This window comes from Balaenoptera ricei, chromosome 21 (assembly GCF_028023285.1).
Source record: "Balaenoptera ricei isolate mBalRic1 chromosome 21, mBalRic1.hap2, whole genome shotgun sequence".
Taxonomy (NCBI): domain Eukaryota; kingdom Metazoa; phylum Chordata; class Mammalia; order Artiodactyla; family Balaenopteridae; genus Balaenoptera; species Balaenoptera ricei.
The window spans coordinates 15,255,371-15,271,542 of NC_082659.1; the positions used below are offsets into that span (position 1 = coordinate 15,255,371).

Consider the following 16,172-nt stretch of genomic DNA (forward strand, 5'->3'; position numbering starts at 1 on the left):
AAAAATTCCCTTCCTATGCAGAGAGCCTGAGGGACAGCTCCATTTCCTATTCAGCTTTACACCTTTGCAGATGGATGAGACTTGCACTGCTGCCTAAAGGTCAGTACTCAAAGTATTTGCTGACTCGGCTGAAAGGATAAAGCCTAGAGTTTCAATCTACCTATGTAAAACACCTACTCTCTAGTACTTAGTAGAAATAAAACCTGGGTGCACTTAGGGAAGAATAAAATCTTATTTTTACTGAGAGCCCAAATTCTTATGTTCTAGGACACTGTTATTCAATAGCCATACCAGAGAAATATGGTATCAGGTGTAACTCACTTGGCTTTCAAGTGTTCTTAGAACCATGGTCTTCACCACTGTGAACAACACAAGGAATGTGTCTTTCTCCTGTAGCTGTTTGTTCATATCAAAAGAAGTGGTACACATAAATTCCTTATTCATTAGACTTATGGTATCTAAATTTTGAAAATATCTGCCCATTTTGTTTTTTCTTATCTCCCATCTAGTGTTGCCACTCTAATGAAGAATACTAAAAATGAAAGTCTTAAAACTAAATCAGTCAATTCTAACTATCATACATAGAGCAAAAATTATATAAGGAGGCAAAACTATAACAAAGACTGAAATTAGATTTGGGTACTATCTTCCTTATAATTGTAAATTTTCTTCACATTATTACTAGCCTACTTCCTAGTTACAATGAGTATTACTGTGGCTATTGTGCTAATTCTATGACTTAAAATGTGCTTACTGTTTCCCATGCAGTGCCAAGTACTGAACTAAGAATTTCACTAGACAACCTTGTCAGTGGCCACTGTTATAACCCTCATTTTATCGATGAGGTGGAGAGGTTAAAACACATTTCCAAGGTTCCATCACTGGTAATTGGTAGAAACAGCATTCAAATCCAAGTGTGTCTAACTTTAATTACTAAGCAGCACCTTGTCTGCTAAATAGCATGATGCAGTATTAGTTAAATACTTCTCATATACATGTTTGCAAATTTAGGTTTAAAATGATTCCCATAAAATGGATTTTTGAGGTAATAAAAATTGCCAATGTATTCTGTAAATTTTCTTGCCCCCAAAATAAAAGAAACCGCTCCCCTTGTGTTTGAGCATGAATGAGAGTTACCCGCTTTCCATGGTTCTCCTCTTGTGCCTGATTCCCCACATCTGCAACCTCTGTGTTTAAAATCTCCACAGAATAGTGCGATGGTTCTCTAAGTGTGGTCCTCTGGTCAGCAGCACCAGCATCACGTGGGAGGTTGTTAGGAATGCGCATTCTTAGACTCTACCCCATACGTACTACCACATCAGAAACTCTGGGAGTGGGTATCAGCAATGTGATGCGCTTCAAAGTTCAAGAACCATTGACCTTGAGTGTTCACAGTGCAGATGGTGAAAAATACTATGAAAATTGGTATTTTATATGTATTCTATAAAGTACAGTACAGGGAAGGAAATTAGGAGCATGGAGGTCGTGACCAGATGTATGCATACTAGATACCAATCATTTATTCAGGTGCTTAAGGTTATACTAAAATTGATGACTGGAATCATTGTATATGTTTCTAAGTGGCTATGACAGACTTCAATCCTTGACTATCATTCCAGAAGACCAGAATGTTAGCTAATATTCAGAGATGACAACATGATGTTTGCTGTCTCCTGGAAAATTAGAAAGTGAATACTTTTCATTATAGTCCAGTGAACAATGATAAGTGCTGCATGGAGATCTCAGTTTAATCCTGGCCTTATTGTAGGTTTAAAGGAAGAGGAAATACGTAGACTCCTTCCTCCCTCCCACCTTCCTAAAAACTCTGGGAAGCAGCAGTAGCATCACAGTGATACTCTTTCTCAGCGCTTAGTATGTGCTGGACGGAAGGGAACGCGTTCCGTCACAATCTCTTAACATTGATAAGATAAAATTACATTTCTGCTGTTTCTGTTCTGGTTATACATCAAAATTATATTTCCCTTACATATTGGTAAAAACCTCCGACTAAGAATTTTGAGAATCAGACACTTGTAGAGACGGGGCTGCTTCTTATGAAGCTGTCCACCATTGGGAAATTACTGGAAATTACTGCTCCCTGGTCCTTCATTTTCTCACCTGCAAAATAAAGGTTAGATTTTATGATCCTCTGCCATCTAAGATCCTGAACATTCGTGATAAAATTCAGAAGGAATCTTAAAATAAGATCATGCTCCAGGAAATTGGCTACCTGCTCAAGTCAGAGAAACTCCAGAGCCTGCAACATCCCCTCACTTTGGAAGAGTTGGTGACTCATGACTTGTCCTGCCTTTTCTTCTTCTACAGCCTCGGGCCAGGTCCCATCTCTTGGGCTGCACTCATCTGAACGGACCTTGCCAGGAGAACACATGCCAGAGCAGCAGTTGGCTGAGTGGTCCTCACCAGTGGAGGAGTGAGTGGATTACCAGAAGGGCTCTGCTGTGGCTCCCGATTAGTGAGGAGTGATGTGTCTGGGAGGCACTGGCCTGGCCAAAAGAGCGTTCTTTCACTTCTAGCCAGTTCTCATCGTTCTCCACAGAATGTGCCATGTTGGCTAAAACTATGAAGGTAGATAACGTAGCCTCAAGCATACACCTATCTCCTAATTTGAAAATTCCAGGGTTTTAGAGGGGAAACACAGTGCAGTGGTATTTCTCATTAGGCGACAGACAGCTTAACACTTACAATTTGATGGATAAAATGGAATTTTTTTATAGTCCAGCAGGCTCCGAATTGTTATTGTTCTCAGATCTTTATTGCTTGGTCCTTGTTAATTCAATAAGCAATCTGTATCGCTAGTATAGAAGACAAATAGCTTCTATAAGTGAATATCTAAAAACTGAAGTGATAATAATATAACTGAGAACAAGGTTTCATTTATTTTTATCAGTGCAGATTGTATTTTTGGTAACTTCCATGCAAACAAACCAATATGGTCTTCTTCTGAAGGCCATAATTGAGATGACAAATTGTGGAGTCTCCATTGACTGTCCTACCATGGAAACACATTGAGGGCCGCAGTAATTTAATTATACCAAGAGTTACTATTGGAATAGGTAAGCGCAAACACGAGGAAACTTCTGCAATACTTCTCCCCACACACTCTGCCCCATAACACTGCTTCTGCTTTGGAAAATCACTTTTCTAAAATAGCAGTTAATTAAATAACATCTGTCCCATTAAACAACTATACACTGAATAATATCTACATTAATAGAATAAAGCCTCTGAAGAATAACTCTTTGGCATCCTTTTCTTTGCCAAGGTCTCCGGGAGCCATGCCAGGAAAATACAGTAAAATCTCCTGGCCCAAAAGTTGTGTCCTTCCTTCCCTGATCTGTGTCTCCATCGTCTATGCCATTTTTTAAAAATCTGTATTATCTTGCTAGAAATGTGAGAGGCTTGCTTTAGTTTATTTGAAACCTGCCTTCTATTTTCAGTGCTATGGTTCTGTTTCAGTGGAATGATATTCTAATCTCTTCAGAGAACCATCATCTTCTTTGAAGTTGATTCCCCACATTTTTGATGATCTATACTTTCCAGGTACTGATGCAAATGCTCCATCACTACACTTCACAAGGCTCTCATCCCTGCCTTGCTACATCTTGCATGGTCTCTTCCTTTCTCTGAACCTTAAGCCACAAAGAGGCAGGGCCATTTCCAAAATCAATTCCTGGCAGGAGAGAAAGGGCCTCCATGCATCAGGAAACCATTTCAAAGGTTAACAGTGTATCCAAGGGCGTTAATTAAACTTCTTTCATAAATAAAGGCTCAGTGCTGTCAAAAGGTGGAGTGCATGAGGAGACAAGTCCAAGACTATAGCTTCCTTCACAAAAAAGAAATGAAGCTTTTCGCAGACAAAGCCTATTAAGCACATTCACCTCCAGATTGTTAGATGTGACAAATAAGAGAGAGAGACAGCAGAAGAGCCCTTAATTCAAGGATTAAAGGACGCCTTCTATATTCTCTGTCATTGTGGTCTTGTCTCTAATTCAAAGAGCTCTGGGGCTTCCCTGGTGGCGCAGCGGTTGAGAATCTGCCTGCCAATGCAGGAGACACGGGTTCGAGCCCTGGCCTGGGAAGATCCCACATGCCGCGGAGCAACTAGGCCCGTGAGCCACAACTACTGAGCCTGCGCGTCTGGAGCTTGTGCTCGGCAACAAGAGAGGCCGCGACAGTGAGAGGCCCGCGCACCGCGATGAAGAGTGGACCCCGCTTGCCACAACTAGAGAAAGCCCTCGCACAGAAACGAAGACCCAACACAGCCAAAAATAAATATAAATAAATAAAAATTTAAAAAAAAAAAAAAAAAAAAAAGAGCTCTGAAGTTAGTGATAATTAAGCAAATGATTGATACTGAACAAAGATGATTTTTTAGGTTCATTTGATATCAGTTTTCTTCAGGGAGAGAATCTGTTTATTCCTTTTAGCATTGATCCCCACATAGGAGATTAAAAAAGACACAGCCTTTGTTAAACAGCTTAAAAGAGTTGAAGAATTTTCTTTCCGAGGCTTTGACTGTTGAGATTCTTTGCCAATTTATGAAAGGAGAAAAATGGGAAAATTATAGAATAAACTATCATAGTCACTTTAGTTAGAGCATTTTCATATTTACGTCTGCTATCAGCATTTAACAAAATAATGTCAAGGGCAAGGAAATAAACAGCCTGACTTCTGTTGTCACATGGGTACTAAGCCACATCAAGATGAAGTGCAGGCATTAGAAAATTGTAAGTGAATACTGGGCACACAGAGAGCTGGAGCAGCTTATCCAGTCACCAGGCTGTAGCGTATCACATATTTCTTAGATGTGAGTGAGTGGCATGTCAGAGATTAGGTAGAAAGTACATGATGCAGAAAGAAAAATCCACTTAAAATATATTTAATAAAAATTCAAAAGATTGTTTAATTTAAGAGGTCTATTTTTTGTATTAAAATTATTCATGCTACTTTTAAGTGGAGACCTGATAGCTGCTAAATCTTCCAAAGGGTAATGGACATGAGGGATCAAGTACAGTCAATCCCCAAGCCTCAGCTTCAGGCTTTTATTTTCAGTCAGGAGAACTCTCTTCAGGCACCCATTTCCAGTGCCTATCCATTTCCCTTTTTCTCTCTGGACTTCTCCTCTCTCTGTCTCAGTGGCTCACACCCCCTTGAAGACACAAATAGTTGGGTGCAAAACACAAGAAGCAAATGGAGTAGACTATTTTCAAGGTGGAGAGTGTCAGGTGTAGCCAAGGCTGGATACTGGCTAAGTGGATAAAGGCCAGGAAGAAGCATGGAAGGGTCTGAACCTTGGCCCGGTGCAAGTGATGGCATCATACATAATTCAAAGCTCCAGAGGCAGGGTTAGGGACCGAGGTGCAGAGGAGCCAGGAGAAGATGGAAAGTAGCTCCTGGGACTCAGAGACTTGCTTTGTTCCATCCTGAGTGTATGTTTTTTTATTGAGACAGGATTGGCTTACAGGACCAGAACTAGGGTGGACTAGAGAGTTGGTTACTTTTTTTTTTTTTAATTAATTTTTTTTTTTAAGATTTTTTTTTTTTTGGTTATTTAAATGTTCTTCTTTTTTTTATTTTTTTATTTTTTAATTAATTAATTAATTAATTTATGGCTGTGTTGGGTCTTCGTTTCTGTGCAAGGGCTTTCTCTAGTTGTGGCAAGCGGGGACCACTCTTCATCGCGGTGCGCAGGCCTCTCACTATCGCGGCCTCTCTTGTTGCGGAGCACAGGCTCCAGACGCGCAGGCTCAGTAGTTGTGGCTCACGGGCCCAGTTGCTCCGTGGCATGTGGGATCCTCCCAGACCAGGGCTCAAGCCCGAGTCCCCTGCATTGGCAGGCAGATTCTCAACCACTGCGCCACCAGGGAAGCCCCTAATTAATTGATTTTATTTTATGGCTGTGTTGGGTCTTCGTTTCTGTGCGAGGGCTTTCTCTAGTTGCGGCAAGTGGGGGCCACTCTTCATCGCGGTGCGCGGGCCTCTCACTATCGCGGCCTCTCTTGTTGTGGAGCACAGGCTCCAGACGCGCAGGCTCAGTAGTTGTGGCTCACGGGCCTAGTTGCTCCGCGGCATGTGGGATCTTCCCAGACCAGGGCTCGAACCCGTGTCCCCTGCATTGGCAGGCAGACTCTCAACCACTGCGCCACCAGGGAAGCCCTGAGAGTTGGTTACTTTTTATCACATGATATCCAAATCTCCTCAGTGTAAGGGGAAGAGGGGTTAAGGTTATATGTAGAGCGTATTCCTACAATAGTGGGTAGTATCTCATCCAAAACAAATCAGGGAAATCCAAACCCAGGGAGAAAGTGGGACTGAGGGCCATGCAGGATGCTAGCATTCGTAATCAAGAGGAGAGACTAGAATTGTGGAATATATTGTAGAAACGCAAAAGTCAGGTGAGGGATCCAAGAATCCAGAATTGGAATACATGAAAATAAAAATCCCACAAAGGAGATGAACCCCTGACAATATTGATCAGGAGAAGGAAGACATAAATAAATAATATTATGAGTGAAAAGGGACTCCTCCTATAAATAGAAATTAAAAAGATAATAACACTATCAACAACTATATTCCTACAGTTTTGAAATCTGAGATGAAATGGACAAATTCCTGAGAAAATGTAGGCGTAGAAATGATCTAAAGAGGGTTAAAGCTTGAATAATTCTATAAGTATTAAAACAATTAAACTAGTCTTCAAATCTTCAAATAAAACAGATAAATAAAAATAAAAATTTTCAAATAAAACAGCAGAATCAGATGGTTCTACAGGCAAATTCTACCAAATGTTCAAAATGCAGAGTATCTTTAATTTATTTAACTTTGAATTTAACAAACTCTTCTTAATGGTTAGAAAAGAGGGAATATCCAACTCATTCTACAAAAGAAGCATAATCCTCCTATCAAAAGCCAAAAAAGACATGTAAAAAGAAAAATTACAGGTCAATTTTACTTTTCAATATAGTTGTAAAAAATCCTAAAAATAATTTATATTAGAAAACTAGAAAATCAAATCCAATGTGTATTAAAAAAGAAAATACAGCAAGGCAAGATTGGGTTTATCCTCAATAGGCAAAAAGAATTTATATTAAAAAAATATAATTCACATTAATAAACATTTAGATGGTGAGCAAAATTAACACTGAGTTTTAATATATTAGAGGATCAGTGAAATCTTACTATAGAAAAATATATTTAAATTTGTTCAACTTGAAATTTTCCAAAATTTACTTGAACACTTAATTATTGTTAATCTTATCATGAAGAATTACTTATGTAAATATTTGCTATTGAATATTTAAACTATAAATAAACAAAATGTTTAAGAGTCTCTTAAGATAGATTCTATATATGTAATTTCTCTTATAGAACAACGTGGTGTGATGGGGCCTTGGGGCAGGAGCCATGAGGTGGGAACTGTGGCCCTTTCGCTGTTGTGAATGAGCTAAGTGGCCCTTAGACTTATTTGCATCACAGCTTTCTAAAATACAAAATTATAATCTTCAAAGTTTATTTCACCTCCCTAGAGTTTTGAATTCTCTAGATTAGAAAAACATAAATTTTTTTACACTTATGATTTGTGCACGTTTTTGTATTTGTGGTACTTAAATACAACTCACCAAATAAAAGTTCTTCTATCACTTTGATAAACTGTGTGATATCAGTTGTCTAACAAAAAAAAATAGTTCAGACAATTTAAGCCTATAACTGTTATGATCCAGAGCCCAAGGGGAACTGCGTGGCACCCCTCCTGAGCACATGGCGTTTCGGCGTGGTCATTCAGTCGTGCCTGCCTTGACATGGGCAAGTTCACTCGAGGGTTATTTGGACACTGCATTTTTTGCAGAGTACATGATATTTATGCAGATGTCATGACGAAAAATAGCAAATCGTTAAACTTTTCACTAAAAAATATTATAAATTTCTGTGTGAGATTTACACAGAAATATAGCCTCCTCCAATCTCTGATTCTCAACCAGAACCTAATCTCCAACTTCTTCCTGAGACATACTCTATCCTACAGAATCAAAACACCTTATGGTCAGAAGAGTACCTGACAGATAGTAGGCACTGAATCAGTGATTTTTAAAGGACTGAATGGAGGAGGATTAGAATTTCACTTTCTGTGCTGACTCCCCACACCCACTATTGACGGCATGACGTTTTTCTTCCTTTTTAAAAATCATGGTGTGCCTAGTCCTCAAAACAGATCTGTGCTTAGTGGATGGATTAATGATTGCTGCAGTTGTTAAAGTGAATGACCAAGGCTGTTCAACCTAACACAATAGACATTTATTAAAGACACACCACGTGTTATCATATGATATGTGTATGCATTGTAAGCAAGGTTATTGAAGTATGTATAGTACAAAGAATAAAAATAAGAATAAGGCAAAGGGGAAGTTCATATAAGAAAATAGAAATAATAGTCTCTAAGTTGGCCCCCAATGACCTCACCTCTTTGTCTCCATGCTTTTGTGCAATTCCCTCCCTTTGAGTGTAGGCTGGACCTGGTGGCTTCCTTTTAATTGAATAGAATATACCAGAAGTGATGGGACATCACATCTGAGATTAGGTTACAAAAAGACAGTGACTTGCATCTTCTTTATTGCTTTCTCTATTGCTCAGTCTGCCATGAATGTGAGCGGAAATGTGGAAAAGGCCCCTTCACAAGGAACTGAGCAAGTCCTCTGACGAACAATCAGAAACTCAGGACTTCAGTCCAACAGCCTGTGAAGTGCTGGATCCTATTAACAACCATGTAAGTGATTCCAAGGAAGCAGATACTCCTTTCCTTAAGCCCTTAGTTGAGAAGAGAGCCCTGGCCAAAATTTGATCGCAAACTTGTCTGAGACCTTGGGGCAGAGTCACCCAGCTAAGCTGCACTCACAGAAACTATGAGATAATCAATGTTTGTTGCTTTTAAGCCCTAATATTTCGGGTAATTTATTATGCAACAATAGGAAACTAATATATTCAGGAATAAAATTAACACGTCAACATATATATTGTATTGTGTAGTTGATACACAATTGCTTGAAGCAAACCTAAGTCTAGTATCTAAGTTAATGGAGAGCCAAAGCAGAGAGAGACACCACCATTTACAAGAAATAGTAACCAGACAATAAATACGACTCAATTGTTTATGAGAATCATTGCTTTCCTTAACTTTGGAGTCAGAAGAAATGTTTCCCGTTAGTCCTCTTAAGGTGATCCCTGGTGATGTCTTTAATATCATCACTACAATGAATAAATAGTGATCCATAGGTTCACTCTCAATATACAGCATCTCTCAATATATGTCAGTGACAGAGTGCTGAAGCTTTGTTTGTGAGTATTTTTACAAGAGGCAACAAAAACAGTGTAAAACAAACATTATTTTGGTGATCAGGATTGACCTTAGGAGAAAATTTAGAACGTGCAGATAAATGTATGAATTCTAGCTCTATTCTTAATAAGAATTGAAGAGTGTAAACTTCAAGGTTGTAATCAAAGGCAAGAACCAAAAGTAAAGATATTTTGTTTTGCAATTTTAGTGTTTTTAAAAAATTTATTTTACTGAAATATAGTTGATTTACAATGTTGTGTTAGTTTCTGGTGTACAGCAAAGTGATTCAGTTTTTTATATATATATTTTATATATAATATATATTTATATATATTATACATTCTTTTTCATATTCTTTTCCATTATGGTTTATTACAGGATAATGAATATAGTTCCCTGTGCTATACAGTAGGACCTTGTTGTTTATCCATTCCATATATAATAGTTTGCATCTGCTAATCCCAAACTCCCAATCCCTCCTTCCCCCACCTCCCCTCCCCCTTGGCAACCACAGGTCTGTTCTCTATATCTGTGAGTCTGTTTCTGTTTTGTAGATAAGTTCATTTGTGTCATATTTTAGATTCCACATATAAGTGATATCATATGGTATTTGTCTGTCTCTTTCTGACTTACTTCACTTACTATGATCATCTCTAGATCCATCCATGTCATGTTGCAATTTTAAAAGAGATCCATAAATTTAAAAGAAATCTATAAGGCAGAGGGTAAAATCAAGGTCCTTTTATTAAAACTAGGTACGATAGTCAGTGCTTTTGTAGTACCAGTGTAGACAAGCTACATTAGAAAGTAGTTTTTGAAAGGGAGGGTAAAACAAGTAGTCTCATCCCTTCAGCAGCTGTTCCAGCCAGTGTCAACAACTAGTTGTGACATGTAAGCCTGTCAGTGCAATAGCTCATAGATGGCTACCAAAGCTTTCTGGTCCTCAGAGTCTCAGTTGTAGTAAGTTCCTCTCCTTGAAACTGCTCATTTCATCCTGAACTGGGAAATAACTGTACTAGGTATTCTGAAATGGACAGCATGTGTTTTCCTTTGCTCACTAGTAGCATATATATCCTCAGAAGGACAATTTATACTTTCTTCAAACAAACAGGATCCCTTATTCCATGTGTTATTCGGTAATAATTTTTTGATTAAGAAGTTTTATTAACTTGACTCTTTTTCCTTTTAATCCCCTTTAATTTTCTGCAAATATTATTTCTGTCATACCTATCTCCTTGATATAATTGATCTCCTGGAGTACTTTTAAAACAAACTTTCTATTTATTTATGTGGCCTTCTAACAGAGCAGAAACCTCATTTTCTGCTCTGCCTTTTCCCCAATTTGACCAAAGGAACATGAAATCGTGGGGATTTTTGAAGGGAGATTTGTCAGTCTTTTCTTATTTACTTCGACTGTGAGATGTAAATTGAATTTGGGGCCTTTTCTTCAAGAATACATTATTTACTATCAAATAAGTTTATGTTAGTGGATCAGACATAGATAAGGTATTTCTATGATAACCTTGTAAGGTGGGTTAGAGTGCTCTGGGTTCTAGAATAATGGCTTGCTTTCTTGCGTGTGCAAACGTGGCTTTTGTTTCTGACTGTCTCATTTGAACACCCTTGGTCTGCTGGAGAGTCAGTGTCTTCTTTTGTAAAACCGAATAGTCTGAGGACAGCTGAACTACTTATTGCTGCCATTATAACAGGCACAGCAGATGATCACATGATTGCCTCAGCGATTGTGTTCATTATTGATTGCGAATAGAGTGTACGAGAACCAATTAATAGTGTTGTGCCTGCTTCCTTCCTTGCTAAACTCATGTGACTTTACTCGATGGTAATTGTGGCATGCCGGAGTTTGAGGAATGATCAAAACCTAAAAGAAAAATGAGAAGATAATGAAAACCATTTTAAAATATGAATGTGGCATATGTTAATATAAACCCATCATCCAGATTTCTTAATGGACTCGTTCAGTATTTAGATAATTCCAGGGAGACATGGAAATGGTGAGGCCATCTGATATTACCTCAGATGCATTAAAGAGCATTCATATGTGTGGAATAAAGGATTATCCAAAATTAAAATTCAGCTGCAGTTACAGAATGAACATACCACCTCCTATATCTCATCACTGTTATGTTTTTTTTTTTAATGGGACTTCTTTATTTAGTGATTAATCAGGGATATTCAGCAATTTGCAGGGGGGCTCCTCATTATTACTGTGAATTAACAAAATGGTTCTGTTGTCCTTAGTAATTAGTTTGAGTAGGAAATGAGGAAAAGACAACACACTCTAGGGGCTTCTCAGTACTACCTTTATCTTTCTTTAATGTTTGTTAGCTAAATATGGAATTTTAATTTCCTCCCTAATTATCAAGGAGTCTTTGGCTAAATGGGCATACCCCCCAGGCACCACTGCTTATTTTCACCTTACTTTTTTGAAATGTTGTATTTATAAACTTGCACAGTAGTCCACAAGCATTTCTATGGGAAAAAAGAAAAAAACTCACCAATATTAAATAGCATCTGAGGGTTTTAAGCCTTCTCCTGGGCATCTTCAATGATGTTGTCTCATTTGATCCTCCCAGTAGCACTTCAAAAAAAGCTATGAGGGAATGTACTTTGCAAGAAGGAAACAGACTCATTGCTGAAGTTGTTACTTCCTCAGCATCCCATGTCTAGGTGGGTAAACTGAGATTCAAACTTAGGTCTGGGTGTCAAGCCCACGGTTGTGACAAAGCAGCGCATTCTTTCATTTATCCTGAATTGGCGTAGATTTAGCCATCTCATCACCGTTTCTTCTCCATTTTACCACTCAGCAAATGATACTTAGTAGTTTTCCTACCTTTACCTTGTCATGGAAGATCAGAGATATTCAAGCTCATGTGCAGATTTATTTTCCCTAGACTTTGCAGATTCTATGGAAGTTAATTCTGTAGTAACCAAAATTCTTCTTATGCTAATATCAACGGGCATTTTCAGCCCTAGCAGAAAATCTGAAATTTGAACTAAAACTGTCCCTGCAGTGTGTGTCTACAATCCAAAGGATTCTAACAAGCTAGGGTAAAGACTGGTCATTTTGGTCAAATTTTACATTTCCAATGTAATAATAATAATAACAGTAATAATGACAGCTGTACTTTACTGATTGTGAAATATAGTCTAGGCTTTCATCCACACAGAAACGTTGCTGAGTAGGTTATGATTATCCAAGTTTTTGAAATAAGAAAAAATATGGTATGTCATAGTTAAGAAATTCACCCAAAGTCTTACAGCTAGTAAGCGGCAGCGTTAAACTAATATTTGTCCATCATTGGTTAACATTTTATATTTTCCTGGTATTAGTTATATGTAGCCTTTTCTCCTCATATTGGCCCTTGCTATTGCATTTATTGTGTTTGTGTTAAGATTTTTTGTTTTACCAGGGGTTATCATGGTGACAGCTGAAATGATTTTGAAATCAGTAGTAATTATTTATACAAAGAGAATTTTGAAAATTCACAATCCCTCAGCAAACATCTCGCCAAGAAATTAAGATAAAGATCTTATTCCTGCTTTTCACATGAGGGAAAAATAGAGCCTTATGCATTATAATCTACCTTTCCCCATGTGGTTCTTGCCGCACACCTTGAGAGAGTTACCTCTGGATGCCAAGACAAGTATTGTTCAGAAAATGCTTTACAGGTAGTGCTGTGTCTTCCACAAATCCCACAGACTAGCAGGTTGTGGTACCACTCACATGGATAACTGACTCTGAGGAGAATGATGAACTTAGATTAAAACAAACGAAAATGCCTTCTGCTGTGTGGTTAATTATTAACCTCACTATGTTCAATAGTCAGAGATGGGGATCTATCTATAGCTTTAGAAAAGACCCTGATTAAGCTCAAGTGTTAATTATGACAAATCTGTAAATAGCCAAAGCTTATGCCAAATTGAAAATTACCTTTCAAGAATCTTGAAAAGAGAACATTATTAGAAGTCTTATTTGATATGGCTAAAAATAATATTTTAGGTACAGAAGATACTCTTATTCAGAGGTCTTCCAAAACTTCAATTGCCCAATGCCAATTTATACATATATTTACACATTTATACAACACATATTAAGTGCATTGTTACACACACATGAAAATAGAAAGTAAAAGTTGTGAAGTAAAATATATACCTTCTGCACTTGTAATGGATTGGAAAAATTGTAAAAATCCCCTTGGAATTTTACATTACAACATGGAGTCCATTGCCTAATCCAAACTTTTGGCTCCGTAAATCAGTTCATATAGCTTATACAGAGAACTTAATTAGCTATAATTTGGTATTTTTGCCCTAATCTTACCATGTTAGGTAAACTGTGTGTTCTCCTAGTAAAGTTACAAACAGGAGATAAGTCTCTCATTTTATACATTCCCTAAATAGTGATATAAACGTAATCGGAGAAAAACATTCCTATTAATACTACGTATCACCCATACAACTTCTGTTGAATGTGTATTTTGCCCTTCACAAAGAAGTTGGACAAAAGAAAGGTATTTGAATAGTATTTCTTTGCCAATTCGTATTCACCACTTCTAAATCATATTCTCTTGTTTACTGCTGCAACAATGTAAGCGGAGAGATACACGTAGGAAGCAAGGAAACTGCAAAAATCGGGAGGAAAGGAACAGAAAAAGAGGAGAGTGGAATGAAAACAGACGAGGCCATTTGTGAGGGATATTATCTACGGTGGGGTAGGGCAAAATGGAAGCCAAATAGGTTACCAAAAGATGCAGAATGCCCCTTCCCTTCAGCAACCCTCAGTGAGCTGAGGGCTTTTTCCCAGCTGAGTGGGGAAGCCAGTTATGTAAACTGCCTAATGTTCTATTGAAACCTGTCTCCTGGAGGATTCTGGAACATGTCTGTATGTGAAGAGTCTAATAATTGTGACAGTGACAAATATCCCTTGCAGGACATTGAGAGGTGGTAGAAAACTGGAAATTCAGGGTTTTGTGATTCATGTACTGCAGAATATATGCCTATTGATTTTTCTTTTCTTCTAAGAAAACATCCCTTTGATACATTCTGGCTGCAAAATTGGGAAGTGTGGCTTGTCTTGTTTTGTTTTGATTTGATTTGGTTTCCCTAAAGGGAAATGATCCATGGATTCTGTTGGGGATGGAATATCATGTGAAATGTGATATTCCTATAAATTATCTGGCCCTTAAGATTATTGGCATCCCTGACACATGAGTGATATGTAGATTCCAAGGAGGGTTTACTCTTTTCTCTCCCCCAAGTTTCAGGAGGGCAAGAATTACCAAGGGCCAGGAAGTGGTAATAATAAACTTCACTGTATTTTTAAGGTCAATATTATTCTCGTTTTTATTAAAGGAGAATAAAGCTCATGAAAATGGTCCACATATTGATACTAGTCACATCTTGATCATCATTATCATCACATAGTTATTTCATGAGGCAGATATCTGCCTATTTATCTATCTCTATAACCATAGATATGTGTCTCTCTGTTATTCTTAGTCCTGTTGTTAATGGTTGAAAAGAGATCAACAAAAAGGGTTTTTTTTTTTGTTTTTTAAATGCAGTTTTTAATGCAGCATAAATATATTTGACAAATACTACTTTCATGTATGTGATTTCTAGCATATGAAAATCATCTTTTGTTAGCTGTTTTTAAATGTCTGTTGTCAATGTTAATTGAGATCTAAATGAGAAAATAAACCAAAAAATATCTAGAAAAGTGATCTTAAGACAAGTATTCACAGCCACTTAAATCATTATCTACATGATGAATTGCACAGAAAGGAGCAGCGGCCACTAAATGTAAAGTAAGAGGTTTCTGTAATGGTTACATTTGTATAATTCCCCTTTGACACCTATCTAATTCCTAGTGTGAAATAACTTCTGACTCTTTACTAGTTAATTTGAATATATTTTGTGGTCTATATGAAGTAAAGTCTCCTAGGAATTTATAATCCAGAAAGCGTTCTTGGTACTTTGAAATCTCTTTGGAGTGATGTATGGTTATTTCATCCAAGATTACACTCTTAACAGGAGAATGTTACCAAGTTAGCTGTGCCAGAGAGAGGATGAAAGCTAATTCAGTCAAGTGACAAGAAACTCGGAATAATTTCATTTCAATCTCAGGTCTTCTAAAATAAGTTTTAGAAAGACCTTGGAAAAATCATTTAATATCCTTTAACCTATTCATGAAATAGACTACAATCATACTTAATTTACAGCCTAAGAATTTTGTGAGACCCAGAAATATTGTTCATCTAAATCAGGATGAAAATAAAAACTGGCTCATGCCTTATACATTAAAAAGTTAGAATTTGTTGAAAACTAAGTAGGAAATTAATTTTTAAGTTTTTCTCCTTTATATTACATGTGAATTTGTGGTTATGAAAGAGTCGTAAACTTTTAGAACTGGAAAAATTTTAGAAATAATCTATTTTACAAATGAAAGAATTAAGATCAAAACAAGTAAAATGGCATGCCCAGATCCCCACAGAGTTGAAATGTATTCTAGGTAAGGTTGTTATCTTTCTGCTAATTTGTTCTTTTTAACATTCAAATAAGATTGAAAATCATAAATCATGCATCACCATGTCTTCTCTGAGCAATCCCCTCCCCAACCTTATGATCTAGAGTTTAGAAGCAGAAGCTTCTGTGTTCTTATGTGACAATGCCTCCCTGGCAGTAATTGGTTGGTCTAGGGATGTTGATGATGATGATGATGATGATGATGATGGCGATGCTAAACTAGCCATCACTTGTTCATTGCTTACCACAAGACATACATCTTTGAGGCCCTTAAGAT

General features: G+C 37.4%; 1 long non-coding RNA gene across 1 annotated transcript in view; it reads left to right on the forward strand.

The window, feature by feature from the left end:
* LOC132356519 (uncharacterized) overlaps positions 1 to 16,172 on the forward strand; it is a 60,573-nt gene that overhangs the window by 29,624 nt on the left and 14,777 nt on the right. Inside the window, exons 2-3 of the long non-coding RNA XR_009499900.1 lie at positions 2,326 to 2,586; positions 8,650 to 8,782. This is a non-coding gene — a long non-coding RNA (uncharacterized LOC132356519). The remainder of the gene's footprint in view (positions 1 to 2,325; positions 2,587 to 8,649; positions 8,783 to 16,172) is intronic.